Source organism: Mustela nigripes, chromosome 2 (assembly GCF_022355385.1).
Source record: "Mustela nigripes isolate SB6536 chromosome 2, MUSNIG.SB6536, whole genome shotgun sequence".
Lineage (NCBI taxonomy): Eukaryota > Metazoa > Chordata > Mammalia > Carnivora > Mustelidae > Mustela > Mustela nigripes.
The window spans coordinates 151549051-151563402 of NC_081558.1; the positions used below are offsets into that span (position 1 = coordinate 151549051).

Sequence of the window (14352 nt, forward strand, 5' to 3'; positions counted from 1 at the left end):
AAAAGAGTAAGATTTAACATAAAATCAAGGTATCTTTTCTTGAACAGTAAGATTGGGAAACAATGGTTGTTGCCTGCCTGGCCAGAAGGAGGGGTGCCTGGTAGCTGTGTCCCCTCATCACGGTCACCTGTAGTCACATGCTGCTGACCCAGGCATTTACCGCCAAGTGGCTTCTCTCTGTCACATGACCGGCTTGGCCACTTTAGCTGGTTTCCTCTGTTACGACTGATAAGAACAACACGTGAAATAACATTAGACCCACAGATCTTATCAAACATACTTACTTTAAAGCTATCTCCAAAATTAAAATTAAGACTTATAAATGAGCTTTTGTGTGTTGGGGGGCAGTCATCCTCAGCAAAAATGTATTCTTGACTTAAAAAAGTTAAAGTGACCCCCTCTACTATATTTCTTTACAGAGAGTAACTTAATACTGAAGCTTTAGGAGTTTTTGCCAATGGAAAGCCCATGAAAGACCTCAGAAAAATAAATATAAAATGGGAGGATGAGATTTAATTCACATGTAACTTTCTAAAGCAAGTTTCATGCAATAAACTCACTATTCTCAGTAATATCACCACGACAGAATAGATAAGCATGAAAAGGGCAAATAAAAATGTTACAGATGCAAAAATTTTTATGGGCCTAAATTTCTTTTAAAATAATTTGTAATTAGGTTATAGTGGTTGCCTGACTTATGTTACTATTTCCTCAGTTTGTATTTAAGCTATAAATAGCCTTTAACATATACCTTCTAACCACATCAATACACATATGCATGTATTCACATGTATGTACAAATAAATGTGTGACTTTATAAATACATGAGCATATGCTATATAAAAATATTTACAGTCACACATTTAATGATAACGAAATATATATTTGTAAAAATACAGGGTGAACACATAATTCAGCATCTAAAACAGGACACTTTAGAGAGAAAAGGGATGCAACTAACAACCATGCCAGAGAAACAGGTACATACTGGTTCAATACAAGGGGAAATAGAATGAATGGTCATCCTCTATTTATTTATATATATACACACAAAGACATATAGATATTTATATATAAAATCTGTATATATACATGTACAAAATATAAATCTCTAGTATAAAATTCCATATTATAATTTTAAGTACATATGTGTATATTTACATAAAATGTATTTTAAAAGTAAGTGCTTTTAAGAATTTTATAAATATATGATAAGCATTTTATATAAATGCCATTGGGAAATTCACATATTTAGTTAATTCATATATTTAGGATCTTCTGCTGCTTTTGTCTCCTCTCATACTCCAACCTTCCCTAATAAACACACAAACATTTAATGCAAAGGTAGGCATTTAAATAAGATACTTCTGATGATTAAATTACCTTTTCTTCACTAGCTTTTATTTATTTTTAAAAAATATTTTATTTATTTGACAGAGAGATCACAAGTAGGCAGAGAGGCAGGCAGAGAGAGAGGAAGGGAAGCAGGCTCCCTGCTGAGCAGAGAGCCTGATGTGGGGCTTGATCCCAGGACCCTGAGACCATGACCTGAGCTGAAGGCAGAGGCTTAACCCACTGAGCCACCCAGGCACCCCTCTTCACTAGCTTTTAGAATGAACTAGCTTTAAAAAAATAAAATACGGGAGCCTGGTGGTACAGTCAGTTAAGCATCCATCTCTTCATTCCGGCTTAGGTGCTAATCTCAGGGTGGTGAAATGAGCCCTGAGTCAGGCTCATTTCTGTGCTCAGTGCAGAGTCTGTTTTGGTTTCTCTCCCTCTCCATCTGCCCTTCCTCCATGTACTCTCACTCTTTCTCTAAAATAAATAAATCTTTAAAAAATAAGTCTATGCTCATGGTGAAATATTCAAACAGTAGAGAAGTGTATTAAGGTACCAAGCAGAATCCCCTCCTCTAACCTAGTCTCCCCTCCCCCACACCACTGCACCCACTAACATGCACAGCTTGCATACTCCCTACCACTACCACAGATACCTTTTCCCTAACTTTGGAAGATTTTGTAAATTACATCTGTACAAAAGCTCTAGGAGAAAGATGGTATTTCCTCTTGAGTTTCTTCTAACCTAACCTCTATCTTCTCTGCTTGGCAATTCCTTAACCTTACTCATCCCGGCAGTGTCCGTCCTCTGGAATTTCTGGATTTGGGCTCCTACCTTTATTATAACATGTGTTATAACATTATGTACGGTTATGCATTTGTTCACGTTTATACCATTCCCTGCCTGATCCTAGAATGCGGGGTCAATCTAACCCATCTTTGTTCTCCTGACATTATGGGATACAGTATATCGTTGATGTTGACAGGGAGCGAGAGGAACTGCCCCCTCAGACCCTGGGCAGCAAATGGCTTAAATTATACATTGTGCTTAGAAAAGTTCCTGATTTAAAGCTTTAAAAATGAGAGCTAGATGAACCCAAGTTCTACTCTACAGAGAGTAAAATTAACAAAGTTAAAGCTCTGCCTTTGGCTCAGGTCATGGTCTCACAGTCCTGGGAATGAGCCCTACAACAGGCTCCCTGCTCAGCGGGGAGCCTGCTTCCCTCTCTCTGCCTGTCTTTCTGCCTTTTTTTTCTTTTATTAGAAAAATAAAATGAATTCCTGTTGATTTTTTCTCTAGTTCCCTTCTAAGCTGGCAATTCTCAAAGCATTTCATGGACTGTGAGTCTCAAAAGACCCTTTCATCAGGCTCATGAGGGCAAAACAATTTTCATAATAACAAGAAGATGTCATTTGCCTTTCGTCCCCCACCATGCTAACATGTACATCAACTGTTCAAAAGCAACAAGGGGTAAAAGAGCTGATGCTGCAGCAAACAGTGAGCCAGTAATACCCAGATGAAAAAGTAAAAATTATTAATTTTACTAGATCTTTTGACTATTGCATATACACATTTTTACCATTCTGTGTGATAAAATGGGAGGCACATACAAAACACTAGCAGTGCATATTGACAAAACAATGACTGCCTTAAGGAAAAGCACTTGGATGGTTCTTGGAGTTGTGAGTTAAATCAGCCAACTTTTTTTCATGGAACATCATTTTTACGCAAAAAAATGAATGACAAACTATGGTTATTTGGATGTGGACATCTGGGCAAACATACACTTGAAAATGAATTAAGTGTGCCTGTCATTTCTTTCTTTTCTTTTCTTTTTTTTTTTAAAGATTTATTTATTTTACAGAGAGAGAGCGCGAGAGAAAGTGTGAGCAGGGGGAGGGGCTAAAGGAGAGGGAGAGAGAGAATCTCAAGTAGACTCCCTGCTGTGTGTGCAACATGGGGCTTAATCCCATGACCCTGAGATCATGACCTTCCTGAAATCAAGAGTCAGATGCTTAACCAACTGAGCCATCCAGGCACCCCTCAAGGAAGTAGTCATTTTATTGCCAGTAATAAAAATTCAACTTTCAGGGAAATTACTATTTTGGAAAACTTGGTATTTAACATAAAGTTTGGTATCCACCACCATGAGCTCTATGCTTCTCAATACATAATGATTTTTCTAATGAGATTAGTGATAATGTTAAAGAATGTGATTTTTGGATGGCATGCAATGAGTCTGGAAGACTGGTACAGTTCAGGGAACTAATATTTTCTGAATAACCAATGCTTATTGTTACAAAAAAACCATGCACGGGCTAAAAGGTGAAAGGAATATCAATAGATTCAAATGTGACACAGTATGGAAAGTTCATTCCTATGGTTTCAAGTCCCATGTTATGACTAACCTTTAAAAAACCACCTACCTGTCAAGTTTTGGTTTAGTATTAAAGAATATCCACAAGTAACTGAAAAAGCAATTAGATAACTTCTCCCCTTTCCAACAACCTGTTTGTTATGAGGCTAGGTTTTCTTTACATACTTCAACTACAACATACTTGCCCCTGAATTCAAAGCTGACTGGAAAATCTAGCTATCTTTCTATCAAGCTAAACATTACATATTTGCCACTGTTCTCAATATATTTTTTACCATAGAAGACAGTTATTTTTAAAATAAGTTTTTTATCATGTAACTAGGTTTACTGTAGTCACTTTTCACGAGTTAATTGTTTAAGTTCTCCTTTTAAATTCTGAATATGGCAAAGGCTGATAGATTTCTAACTCTGATAAGCAAAAGTTCTTTGGGTCCTCAATGATTTACAAGAGTGTAAGGGGGTCCTGGCACCAACAAGTTTGAGAAATGCTGTCCTTTTTTTTTTTTTTTTTTTTAAGATTTTATTTGTCAGAGAGAGAGAGCGAGCGAGAGCAGGAGCGCACAGCAGGCATAGTGGCAGGCAGAGGCAGAGGGAAAAGCAGGCTCCCCGCTGAGCAAGGAGCCTGATGCAGGATTCCATCGCACCTGAGCCAAAGGCTGCAGCTTAATAGACTGAGCCACCAGGCATCCCAAGAAACACTGTTCTAACTTACAAGAAAACGTTCAAAATGATTGTTAAAGATATTATTAAAAATTTTTCTACTCAAAATAAATCAGATCTAGGCTTAAAAGAACTAGGGACACAGAAGATGAAAATATGGTAAAATATGAAGCAGAAATCCCCAGGAGAAGGAGAGGCCAAGGGACAGAGAAACACGAACATACCCACAATCACACAGATACACATTCTATAGCTATCTTTAATAGCCCAAGCCTGACGTGGTTACTAACCATCTCTGGAGTCTGAGCATCGTTGAAAAATCAGGGGGACCAACAGTCCCTCGACACTCTCCATACTCAGGTGAAAATTGTTCCTTGATTTGCAGGACCTCTGCCTCTCTTCTGTTTGAACAATCTAGCACTTCTTGTATTCCTGCCTTCCAGATCTCAAGGGTTAGCTTGGTCCCAGCATTCTGTGTGCTCATACGATTCTATCCATTCCATTCATCTATCAAATTAGTTCCCTCACCATCGGATCCTGGAGACTGCTTTTAGGGACCAGTCCACTCACTCTGCAAATGAACTTGAAAAAAGGGAAATAATTCTTAGCTATGATCTGAGCAACTAACTCCCTGTATTTCCAGCATAATTAAATCTTCCCTCCCCAAACAGTCAAGGCAACTTTACTGAAATACACAGAAGTCAAAAAACGTAAAGTGAGAGTTTCCATATAAATTTTAACTCTCACAGTGCAAAGAAAAAAATCTTGGAAAACTTCTTTAAGTTATTAATCAACAACATATCTATCATGTAGAACTTTATAGGGCTTGCTAATAAAATTTGGTGTAATTTTATTAGTACATCTCTAAGACCCGACAGAGAGTGAAGTAATGCTACCTTGAGTAAGGCCACTCTCCTGGGCCAGACTGAGGCCTGTTCTTCTAAATCTTCTTCTGATCAGAAGCATAGGCCAAGCGCCCTCTAGTAGCCCACCCGCTACTTAATTCCTAACGTACGTAACAACAAAACTGAATCAACACAGCAACTTTCGCTTCTCTCTACTGCATGTTGTCTTCTATAAAAAGAAACTTAGAAATAAAACCCAACTTAAAAAGAACACACTATATTAGGATATTGACCTGCAATCCTGCAAAACGTCAAACACACAGTCCATTTTGGGGCAGTGTGCGGCCCATATCGAAGCAGAAGCTGCAAGTCCCAGCAGAAAGTGTGCCGACAGAGCACAAGGCTTCAGCAATCCTGCTCCCTCATCCTACCCGCATCTTTGCAGCACACTTTCTTGCAGTCATGTTGGGGGACTACGTCAGACCTCCTCACGTGACAAGGTGTCAGAAATACACATATCGGATCTCAAACAAAGATTACACAACAGAAGCCCTTTGTATAGTTTTGTCTAGGAAAAGGAAAATCCTCTTGATTTCTCTTCTAAATGCAGTCCCAAGGGGGGAAGAGAAGAGCTGCATTTATCAGATTCAGATGCACTGAAACCCTCAGCTTGGAGAAGGCATCGTAAGGCAAGGGAAATTTGCGTCTTCAATGGGAATTCAAGCCGCTCAAAAGGCTGACATCAGAAAGCTGCCAGGGTGTATCTGACAGAGGGAGGTTGGCTTGAACAACCTTACTTGAATATATTACTTTGAAAAGGTAAACATTTGGGCTCTAGACTTGTAGTTGCGTGCATATTGATTGTAAGAACGAGTTATTATCAGATTCATGAGTGATGCAATGGGCTCAGTTAAATATTTCAAGCTGCTTGTTTGGAAAGATGAAAGGGGGAAAAGGTCCTTGGCTTCTCTCTCTCTTTTTCAAACACAACAGTGTTTCAGGGTAGCCCATGTACCTTAGGTTCATCTCAGGATCGAGCATGCCCACATACCTGCTTGCTTAAGAAACCCAGCCAACAGGCTCAAATGTTTATCTCTGAAGCCCTCCAGTGCTGTGTTCGTTCCTCATCTCAACCAAGCTCCGCTGACACTCAGAGTTCTGAGCATGGAAGGCATTTTTTTTTTTTTTTAAAGATTTTATTTATTTACTTGAGAGAGAAACAGTGAGAGAGAGCATTAACGAGGAGAAGATCAGAGAGAGAAGCAGACTCCCCATGGAGCTGGGAGCCTGATGCGGGACTTGATCCCGGGACTCCAGGATCATGACCTGAGCCGAAGGCAGTCGTCCAACCAACTGAGCCACCCAGGCGTCCCATGGAAGGCATTTTTAATATGAATGCTGGGGGAGACCGAGTTACCAAAATGACCAGGGACAGGGTTCCTGTCCTCTGAAATGTCTTAGTATGGGGCGAGTTTATCATCAAGAGTTGCTTTCAAAAACCAAATATCATTTTCTTGTGAACCTAAAGGGCCAACTGATGTAATGGCCCTGTTCCTCTCAATGAACTGCTTCTTCTTGGGAAGGGCAGAGGGAAGAACGGTCAGATAGTCTGGCTACTGGACAAGAATGGCTCTCCGGCCAGTCAGAAGGATGGGCCATCCTGAAACAGACGGAACACCAACTGCGGCTTTGGCCTTAAACTATCTAAGCCCACCTCCCCATGGCACCCTCCCTCTCCAGGCCCTGCTCCCTCCGTACCCCAGTTTTCTGAGGACTACCACACGACAAGGAATCACAGTTTACACCACTGGTTCTGTCTGGATGAGCCAGGAACTGGGCAGGGAGGAGTGAGGGGCACAGCACACACAGTGCAAAGAATAGTGCTTGGCACACAGTGGGGTTCAGTGAGAGCGGGCTGGAACCAGCTGGAGGACTGACCGTGTCCTGCTCAGCTGGTAGCTTTGGCGAGAACTGCTTATGTAGTCCATGCTTCATGCGGTACATGGGAACGATCTTTTAAAAACACAAATGAGATCAAGCCAATCCCTGCGTAAAACCCTTCACTGGCTTTCCCCTTAAGTCAGCACAAAATCCAGACCCTTCACTGTGGGGGCCCGGTGTGATCCACAGGCCCTCTCCACTCTCTCTCGACTTGCCCACTCCCTTCCATCCCACTCTCCGTGCTCAGCACATAGGTCTCCCTTTGCTTACTCCACCTGCCTAATGCCTTCCGGCCCTGGGATCTTTACACGCACCAACCCCCTACTGGCAGTGGCTGGCTCTCATGCTACAGGCCCAGCTCAGATGTCATCCTGGAAGGACCACCCCCTCTGTCTTTGATCCTGCTTTCATTGCCCTCACCATGCCTGGTTTTCCTTCATACTACCTATCACAACCTGCCATTACCACGTGTTTGTGCCTGCCTGTTCACTGTGCACTCTGCCCACCAGGAGGTAGGCTGCAGGAGGCTAAAGGATCTCATCCACCCTGTTTACTGCTACAGGATGCAGCACATGGTGGGCACTTGGGAAATGTTTGTTGAAATGTCTAGTGCTGTGGCCATGCACAAAAAATAGAAATGAGACTTACCCTGATTAAAAGAGCAAGCTTCCCCTCTCCCCTGCACTCCCCGTGTCCTGCACCCTGCTCTGCTTTTTTCTTTTCCATAGTACCCACAGCACTCCAATATACTACACAATTTACTCCTTTATTGCTTACTGTCCATCTGCCTGCTCCAACTGAAGTCTCACAAGGGCAGTCATCTTTGATACTCTTCCCTTCCCTGATGTAGCTACAGCACCTAGAAGAGAGCCTGACACACAGTAGGTCCTTAATATTCATTTACTAAATACACACTCCATCCTGTAAATAGATACATTTCTAAATCAATATCAGACATGGATAGGTAGATACGGGCATCATACATATTGTCATCACAATTTGCAGCTGTTTGAATCTCCCCAATCAATTTAGAATAAAATTGCTTTTATCTGATGTACTTCTGGTTGTGAAGCACTTCACATATTAATTCTTTTAATCCCCTTCACCATCCTGTGCAGCAGGCACATAAAGTGGGGATAGTACCATACCCTCACAGGGTTAAGAGAATGAACAGAGCCTGTGCTGGGTATATGGAAGTTGGTATTACTGGGTCTGCATCCTGACAAGTGCCACCTTGCAGGAGAGCTATAACTGCTGACGGCGGCACATAGCCCAGTCCCCCACACTCCGTGGACTCGCGGGCATGTGCACGCACAGCAGGAGGGAAGACAGAGCGGGTGACCTGATCTAGCCACACAGAACTGCCCTGCATGGAGTGCAAAGAGCAGACTTACTGTAGAGGGTCACCCATGCAGAAGCCCACAGCAGGAACAGACTCAGGCTGAGATTAAAGAGCTAGCCCACAGGGGGCAGCCACCCTAAGTCAGCAGAATGTGTCTGAGTGGTCCTTGGGGAAGGGTCAAAGAGGCTGGGAGTGAAGGCAAGTAGACCCCCTGCCCTAGGCAGCTGGCCCCAGGGCAACCTGAACACTGCTAGGGACTGGGCCTGGACTCTTCAAGGCCAGCTGGGTTGACAGTGGTGTGCAGGAGGCGCTCTCTAGGTGCCCCCTAAACACACACAACACAGTCAGCCACAGTGTCTGCCCCACCCCCACCCAGAACTGATTAAACACCCAACACCCACATTCGCACTTTAAAATTTTAGTATTAAAAAATTGATTTTTAAAGTCTATTACTGATTCAATTCAGTCTAAGCACTCAGAACACAAAGACCAAGGATTTCTTAATCTCAAGTGTATGCATCAGGAAAATGGGTTTTTCTTCACCTCCCCTCCCCCCAACGAGTATTTAGATTTACCCTCTCTGGGGATGACGCAGGCTTCAGGGGTCAGGAAGCTCAGGCTGGAGCCCTGTCCATCAGGGTACGGCACAAGAGTAATGAGTATGAAGCCTCAGGAGGCACCACAGAAAGATCTCCAGGGGAGGGCCAACTTTGGGTGTGAGCTGTCTCCATGACAGACGGCAGTCTCCCCACAAACACAGAACGGAGACGTGGCCAGTGAGCCTCATTAAAACCCTAAGTCCAAATTCCAGTATCTTCACCAAGGCTTATAAAGTCCTCTGCGACTTAACCCCATTTCCTGATACTCTAATTGGCATCAGCCTTTCTTCTGCTCCTTGAATATGCCTAGGATCTTCCTATCTCTGGGTCTCTGGACATGCTGCTCCTGCAACCCAGAATGCCCTGCTAGCCCAGGAAGCAGCCTACCCTTACCTCCATCCAACAACCCTTTCCCCCTCAATTAGGTTCATCTGTCATATATTCTCAGCATACTTTTCTTTCATAGTACTCATTATGATTGTAATTTAGTATTGACAAATGAGTGCCTTTACCACAAGAGTATAAATTCTGTAAGGGATAAGACTGTTTCACCAGTATCTCTAGCTCCCAGCACTCTTCTTGGCACATAACAGGTGCTAATAAACCTTTATTAAATGAATGCAAAAACAAAAAGCACCCAAACACCAAGCCATCTACAGCCCACAATACCAGGCACTGTTACCAAGCTTTCTGGATCCAGCATTAGGTCAATGCAAACTGCCCTATTTGTCACCTATGCTTTGTTGAACATAAAGCCAGGAGGCTGTTCTGACATGGTATAAGGAAACACAGAGACAGAGAGACAGACAGACACACACACACACACACACACACCAACACTGAGGGCCATCTACTGTCCACAAAGTTGTCACTGCTCAAACAAGTTAAAACACTGAAACACAGCTTCGAAACACTGAAGAATAGCTTACTATTACTGCTTTGGCTCAAAGGAAGGAAAAGAGCAATACTTCCGGCTCTACCGGTATGCTTTGTTCTGTTTAGAACAACAGGCCCCAAATGGAGTCACTTATGCTAAGCCCCATGTCCTCAAAATGAAACATAACTTAGTTTGGCTTTCCCAGAAATGGAATCTTAAACCAATCAGGAATCAACCAATCAGCATTGTAAGTAATCTGCCCCATGATGCCCTGCTGTCCCATATAAGGAAAGTAACCTCGCAATAACCAATCTGCCTTTTGCCCAGTATAACTTCCTTATTTTGCTCCCGTCTGCCTATAAAATCTTTTGCCTTGCATAGCTCTTTGGTGCTCCTTTTTATCTGCTACGTTGGAGGCCGCCCAATTCACAAATCACTGAATAAAGCCAATAAAATCTTTAAAATGTACTCAGATGAATTTTGTTCTTAAATAGTTTAAACTCCAGGGATTTGGCCTTTGTCCCTTGAGTACTTGGACTAAATTGGAAACAAACTTTTAAAATAACTTTAAAAAAATACTAAAACTGCAAAGTAGTAAACATGTGGCTGTGTAATATAAAAAAAAAACTGTGCACATGCACTGGCCCATGACTTCTAACTATGCTATGAAGAACCCAGTCACTGCTGACTCATGCTTGCTTTAGAGCCCCCCTTGGGCTGCCTTCCACAGATGAATCCCACCACAAATGAATCAATGTCCCCAATAAGACTTGCTCGTCAGACAGGAAGAAACTCACGTCATAGGCCAGCCACATCCGAGTACCGAGGACCATTCTACGCATTGCGTATCCACTATCCCTATTAAGTTCACAGCAACCAGATTTTGCAAATGAGAAAACCGAGACACAGAGAGACCTTGTAATTTGACGGGGGTCATTTAACTAGTGGGCAACATAGCTGGGATTCAGGGCCAGGCAGTCTGATGCAAACACTAGACTCTCCATCTCAGGTTCAGGCGTACCAGGAAGTAAAGAACTCAGCTTTTCCACCTCTTTCTTGGTATAAAGGTTCATCTGCTCCTGACCCCAGCCTACTTACCAGCATGGGATGCAACACCAATGGTTCGCTGGACCTGAGCGGGGCTGCCATATGCAGGGCACAGGTTAGGGCCTGTGATGTGCTATGAGGAAGGGGAGGCTGAGAGCCAGCTCGTGCTGTGCTCTGTGTGGCCAGGCGGGTGCACTGGAGAGGGCTGCATCCTCCTGCCAGATGGAGGGGGCTGTGTCTTTAAAACACACAAAGATGCCATATGGGCCACCAGGTGGCCTTGTGGTGAATATTTTAGGGAAATCCAGAATTCTCCATAACATTCTACTTTTAATTTGTTTTCCTAAAAAAAAAAAAAAAAACACCAAAAAAAAAAAAACCCTCCAAAGTAATATATGGTGCTCATAAATATTATTATTAAATATTTTATTTTTAAGTAATGTTTACATCCAATGTGGGGCTCGAACTTACAACCCTAAGATCAAGAGTTGCATACTCTACCCAGTGAGCCAGCCAGGTGCCCCAATATTAGTAGTTTTTGATCCATTTTTATTTCAAGGTCATATTTATCAAATGCCTACCACTCACCAGTTACTGTGTACAACATGGGTTGCCATAAGAAGCGGGTATTCAAAGGGCAAGCGAGTGGAGAGATTACATAAAGCTCCTGAACCAGAAGAACAGAGAGACCCCAAAGCACTATTAGTCCAGTCATGAAACGGAGCTCTACTAAGGGACGATTCAGGATAAGACAGCCTGGCCATGTCCAATCTGGGACCGTGGCTGAGAATCTGAACTTTGGCGTCAGGGGGACCTGGCTCTGTCACAGTCTGACTTTGACCTTGGGCATGTTTCTTAAGCTCTTTGCACCTCAGCCTCTTCATCTGTAAAACGGAGTTAAAAATAGAATCTACCAGGCTTAACATGAGGATTAAATGGTAATTCCTGTAAGATGCTTGGCGTAGTATCTGGCACAAAGCTAACTAAAATTAATTATTATTAATGTTATTATCATTAATTAATAATTAGTTGTACATGTCAGTAGGAACAAATATTGCAAGCCTTGGCCCCAAGCCCCAAATATAGGAAATGTGAAATTCCTCAGTGGCAGGGACAAATGTTCTAGCTCACTGTGTGCCCAAAGGTCCCCATACCCCTCCCAGTGCTTACTATCCCAGAGAGGCTCAGCAGTTGGTCATTCTTCCCCAATGCAGATGGCAGTTACATCTGGGCCTTAGCTCCTATGTGGGTATTTATTTACAAGTATTGTCTAAATTCCTTTTTTTTTTAAGTTGCATTGGTTGTTAGTAGTCTTCTTAGGAGGTGGAAAAAAATGGTATCAAAAATTAAAAAAAAAAAAAAAAAAAACGTCAACTTGGGGCACCTGCCTGGCTCAGTCTGTTGAGTGGCTGCCTTCATCTCAGGTTGTAGTCCTGGGATCGAGCCCCACATCAGACTCCCTGCTCAGCGGGGAGCCTGCTCCTCCTCCCTGCCCCCTGCTCATGCTCTCTTTCTCTCTCAAATAAATAAATAAATAATTTTAAAAAATCATCTTTTAAAAAAAATCATTCACTTAGGTATCTGTTAGCAATTCTGGTAAAAGGCTTGATAGGAAGGAGACCAAAATAATGTTTAAGACATATACTAAATCATCCATAATGTTCCACGGTGTGTACTTGTCCTCTTAAGTCAGATCACTCAAATTATGCTGTATAAGGCAAAGCCAGGGTATGGTCAGTTTATCGGGTTACATGTTTTAGATAGCAACATTCTTTTACCTTCATAAAAAAGCCTCTCCTGGGGCACCTGGGTGGATCGTCGGTTAAGTGTCTGACTCTTGGTTTTGGCTCGGGTCATGATCTCGGAGTCATGAGATAGAGCCCCACATTGATTGCGTGTGAAGCCTGCTTAAGATTCTCTCTCTCCTTCTTCCCCTGTCCCACTCCCTCTTCTCTAAAATAAATAAATAAGGAAACATGTAAAAAAAAAAAAAAAGCTACCACTGTGCTCTGCTTCTTCACCTCTCCTGTAGACAGACTCCAGGCAGACCATGTTTGTTCCTCTCCCCATGTACCATGGAACTTTTAGAGGGCAACATCTTGGGACCTCCTCCTTCTTACTTTAAACTAGGAATCTAGTAGCTGCTTCCATTATTTGGCTGTTAAAAAAAGGGGGGGGGATCTAGTAACATGTCAGTTTGGTTATGATTTATTTTAGAGAACATTTTGGTTTTTTGATTTTAGAATTTTTTTTATTTTATGTCTCAGTTTAATGGATTTATTAAGTTGTGGTTTATTCAGAAAAAGAAAGTAAAAATTTGGGTTAATTTGGGGCTTAACATATTTATTTGCTTATTTGGGATTCTGGTTCAAGCTTCCACTGAAGTCCTTGAAGAAAATTTTTTTTTTTTTTTTTAAAGATTTTATTTATTTGTCAGAGAGAGAGAGGGAGAGAGCGAGCACAGGCAGACGGAATGGCAGCAGAGGCAGAGGGAGAAGCAGGCTCCCTGCTGAGCAAGGAGCCCGATGTAGGACTCGATCCCAGGACGCTGGGATCATGACCTGAGCCGAAGGCAGCTGCTTAACCAACTGAGCCACCCAGGCGTCCCATTGAAGAAAATTTTTGACAATTGTCCGATGTAATCAATATAGAAGTTCTAAGCCCTGCTTCTCCTATGCCACTGGGCTGTCTTTTTTCTGTTTGTACAGTTTTATAGTTTTATCCTTAGACTCAGAGGGTAAAGCAGGGCCTCTGTGTACATACTCCTGGGTTTAAATTCCATTTCTGCCACTTACTAGCTGTATGAACTTGGACAAATTAACACCTCCACACCCATTTTATTTTTTAAAGATTTATTTATTTACCTGAGAGAGAGGGAGAGAGAGAATCCTCTGGCAGACTCCCCTATAGGGCTCGATCCCAGGACCCCAAGATCACAACCTGAGCCAAAATCAAGAGTTGGATGCTTAACTGACTGTGCCACCTAGGCACCTGTGGGTTTTTTTTTTTTAATCTACAAAATGGATATAATAGTGCAACTTAGTTCTTAATAGGATTAGATAAGACAACATAGATAAAATGTAGTATCTCATTCTATTGCTCTTTTCACCCTAATTTTCCATGAAAATTCCAGGAAACAATACTTACAACTCTTTTCTTTAGCCCATCTCATTTTGATAATAGCAACCAATTTACTGCTTGTCGTTTGAGAGGCTGTTGGAATCAGGGGACATTTTGTACAGAGAGGTTTCTTTGAAGCTGAATGGAAAGACGGGTGGCCTGGAGAGTCTCAGGCTTCACGGGTTTCCAGTGAGCCTGGGCAAGAC

At 42.3% G+C, this 14352-nt stretch overlaps 1 protein-coding gene across 10 annotated transcripts in view; it reads right to left on the reverse strand.

The window, feature by feature from the left end:
• The window catches only part of ZBTB38 (zinc finger and BTB domain containing 38), a 123104-nt gene that overhangs the window by 12586 nt on the left and 96166 nt on the right, over positions 1-14352 (reverse strand). Inside the window, exon 6 of one of the 10 annotated variants that reach the window (XM_059391851.1) lies at positions 7939-8032. The exons of the other annotated variants lie outside the window; for them this stretch is intronic. The gene's annotated coding sequence lies outside the window, so the exon portion shown is untranslated. The remainder of the gene's footprint in view (positions 1-7938; positions 8033-14352) is intronic. 10 annotated transcript variants of the gene reach the window in all.